This window comes from Lathyrus oleraceus, chromosome 1 (assembly GCF_024323335.1).
Source record: "Lathyrus oleraceus cultivar Zhongwan6 chromosome 1, CAAS_Psat_ZW6_1.0, whole genome shotgun sequence".
Classification (NCBI taxonomy): Eukaryota; Viridiplantae; Streptophyta; class Magnoliopsida; order Fabales; family Fabaceae; genus Lathyrus; species Lathyrus oleraceus.
This window is the reverse complement of record NC_066579.1, coordinates 312,621,213-312,625,049: the sequence shown is the minus strand read 5'-3', so window position 1 is coordinate 312,625,049 and position 3,837 is coordinate 312,621,213.

Sequence of the window (3,837 nt, the reverse complement as noted above, 5' to 3'; positions counted from 1 at the left end):
CAGAATAGCTCGCTAAGTTGAAAACCCGAAAGGGCAGCTTAGGCAAAAATGAGCATCTCGGTGGATTGAAAACCCGAAAGGGCGATCCAGGCAAAAATTAGAGACATGAAAAAAACGAATATTTGCGTCCCTCTAGATTGAGTACCTCACCCTGGGGCAATCTAGGCAAAAATTAGGGATTTGGCAAGTAACTGCATCCTGACAGGACTGTGTTCTACATCTGTCATCTGTTAAAGATTCTTGATTCGTCGTCAACTGAAGTTTCGAATACATCGAATCCGGAATTGGTGAAGAAATGGTCATTATGTTCAATGTAGCCCTTTTCCAATATATATCACCAATTTCAAACTTGTACAGATCTATGGAGTCTTGCCATTTGCAGGCTACCATTCCATCAAATAAATTTGAGCTTTTTATCCAATTATTTGCACTATTATTTGTTTCTATTCAACAAATGTTTTCCATGTCTTAATTGATAAAATATCATTGTTTTGAAAAATGAATTTTTCATAACTTGTTTTTAAACAAAGTGAACATTCACAATGATAAAAGATACTTAAGAGATCCTCAGTGCTCTCCCAAGGGTGGTATGATTCCCAACAGGGTAAGGCATTTGTTCGTATCCCTAGCATCGTTGTATCTTCCTCCTCCGGGCCCCTTTCGTGGTGCATTCCCAGTAGTGTTGTTTGAACACTATTGTGGGGGCAGTTCCCAAGCTGAGCGCTTGTTGAAGATTTAAACCTTCATTGCTCTAGCAGAGCAACAATCTTTCCTCACCAGCAGGTGTGATACTCTCTGGAAGATTTGGTATTTGGTGGTTGATCCCCAGATTTCCTTCGGATATATCCCCACCAGAGTGGTTGGTGTGGTGAACTTTATTTGTGATAGATCCCGAGCTGAGTTGTTGGTGTGTTGGATCCTATCCTTGATGATGTTATCTTCCTCAGATAGATCCCCAGTTGAGTTGTTGGTGTGTTGGATCCTATCCTTGATGATGTTATCTTCCTCAGATAGATCCCCAGCTCAGTTGTTGGTGTGTTGGATCTTATCTATGATGATGATATCTCCTATATGAGATATTGCTATTTCGTCAGACAGATCCCCATCAGAGTTGTTGGTATGGCGGGCTTTATCTGAGATGATTCGTCCCTTGCTGAAATACTGTTTTCTGGTATCTGGGTCTCCTCAGCATGGGTCACTTTTGTGATAGTCTCTACCTGCACAATGAACTCGTTTCTCCGGCTGTGACTGTTGTTTCCTCCATAACCCTTTGGGGTTTATTTCCCCAAGCAGAGTGTATGGTAAAGGTATTTTGTTGCCTCCTTCCTCCTCAGCAGGTGAGAGCTCTTGGTGCTTGGCCCTTTGAGAGCTTCTTTTGTGATAATGTCCCTGGAGGAATTATTCCTCCAGCAGAACTTATTTGAGTCGTGATTTGGCTCCCGGTTGATTTGGTGGTTGTCCATTCCCCCAACAGAGATTTGGTGATTTCCTGATATCTCTGATTCCCCAGTAGAGATATCCTCAATGAGTTTGCTCCTCAGCGAGTGTGATCTCCTCAATGAGTTTGGTTTTTGGTGGTTGTTCCCCAGATTCCTATTATATCCCTCAGTGGATTCCCCAGTGGAGTTGCTTGGAGTTGCTGTTGTGGCAGTTTCTGCCTGTGCAATGAGCTCCTTTCCCCAATTGAGACTGATGATTCATCTCTGCAGAGATTTTTGTTGTCTTTGACTCCCGGCAGATTGGTTGTTCTCCGATGATCCTGGATTTCTCGCTTGAGATGTAGTACCGGGTGTTTGATTTTTGGACCTGTTTGTGTTAGATATGTCTGTTTGCCAGCATTCATCAAACATAAACCACGCATATACATGCATAATCATTAACATTCAGATATTCATATTGCATTTTTGCCATATATCTATTGTTGTTGTCTCCTGCTAATTGGTAATACAGATCTCCCCAGTAGATCTCCCCAAGCAGATGTCGGGTGTCTAATCTCTCAATATAGAGTCAGCCCCTTAAGTAGAAAATGTTTATTCTTCCTTCTTCCATTTCCCCACCGAGTTATATCCTCGTGGATGACGGTTTGTTTCCGTTTCCTCCCAACAGACACATTGGGATGGATTTCCCTAATTGAGTTATATCCTCATTAGGATGAGTCTTGATTCAATTTGCCTTTTTGGTTTGGTCCTAAATTGGCCCTTTCGTGACTGTTTTGGTGTTCCTCAGTAAGGTCGCCAATGTTTTTCACCTTATCCTCAGTGGATTTCTGTGGCTTCTACCTACAACCCGGTAGCTGTAAGTCCTATTTCTTTGGTCTTCTACCTACAAACCGGTAGTTGTAAATCCTATTTTCATCCCCTAGCAGAGGTAACCTTTTTGGTTGATTCTGGTTGTTGGCGGATTTTGTGGTCGTCTACCCATCACTCGGTAGTCGTAAATCCTATTTTATTTTCTCCCCATCGGAGTTTGTGCTTCCCCGCGGTATAAATGAATATTTTCTCACTAACCGGCAATCATTCATCTTATCCCCAGCGGAGTTTGCGGTTTTCTACCCGATATTCGGTAGTTGTAAACCCTATCCTTTCTTTTCGGTCGATTATCCTTTGTCAACCTACAACCCGTTTACGGGTAATCTTCCATGCGAGTATATTATCTACGTTTTGACGGCAATAGATAATATGTCTCATGCACTCTTCATTCGAAGTTTTGTCTTTCTTCAGTTGAGTAAGATTCGTATTCCTTGTGGAATCGAATGTCCATCCTTTAACAAGTTTGCTTTTGCTCTCTTCCAGAGTGATGAGTGTTTTGGAACACACACCAATTCACGATTTTGGTTGATTTATCCTTTAACAACCTACAACCCGGTTATGGATAATCTTCCATGCGAGTATACTATCTACCTTATGACGGCAATAGATAATATATCTCATGCACTCTTCAGTCGAAGTTTTGTCTTTCTTCAGTTGAGTAAGATTCATATTCCTTGTGGAATCGAATGTCCATCCTTTAACAAGTTTGCTTTTTCAGCTCTCTTCCAGGATGATGAGTGTTTTGGAACACAAACCAATTCACGATTTCGGTCGATTTATCCTTTAAACAACCTACAACCCAGTTACGGATAATCTTCCATGCGAGTATATTATCTACGTTATGACGACAATAAATAATATATCTCATGCACTCATCGGTCGAAGCCTTTTGTGTTTCCCAAGTTGAGTAAGATTCGTTGTCCCTTTGCGGAATCGAATATTCATTCTACCCCATTTTGTTTGGATAGTTGCCTTGTTTGCGCAATTCATCCCTAGTGAGTCATCTCTCGTCTACCCTTTTTGTTGCTGGTAACGATTGTTTCTCCCTTTTGATTGGTCATCATTACATACCTAGTTCGGTATCTCGATGCCTTTCTTTTCGGTCGATTTATCCTTTAACAACCTATGACCCAGTTATGGATAATCTTCCATGCGAGTATATTATCTACGTTATGACGGCAATAGATAATATATCGCATGCACTCTTCAGTCAAAGTTTTGTCCTTCTTCAATCGAGTAAGATTCGTATTCCTTACGGAATCGAATGTCCATCCTTTAACAAGTTTGCTTTTTTAGCTCTCTTCCAGGATGATGAGTGTTTTGGAACACAAACCAATTCACGTTTCGGTCGATTTATCCTTTAACAACCTACAACCCGGTTACGGATAATCTTCCATGCGAGTATATTATCTACGTTATGACGGCAATAGATAATACATCTTATGCGCTCTTTGGTTGAAGCCTTCTGCCCTTCCCCATTCGAGTAAGATTCGTTTTCCCGTTGCGGAGTCGAATGTCCATCCTTTAA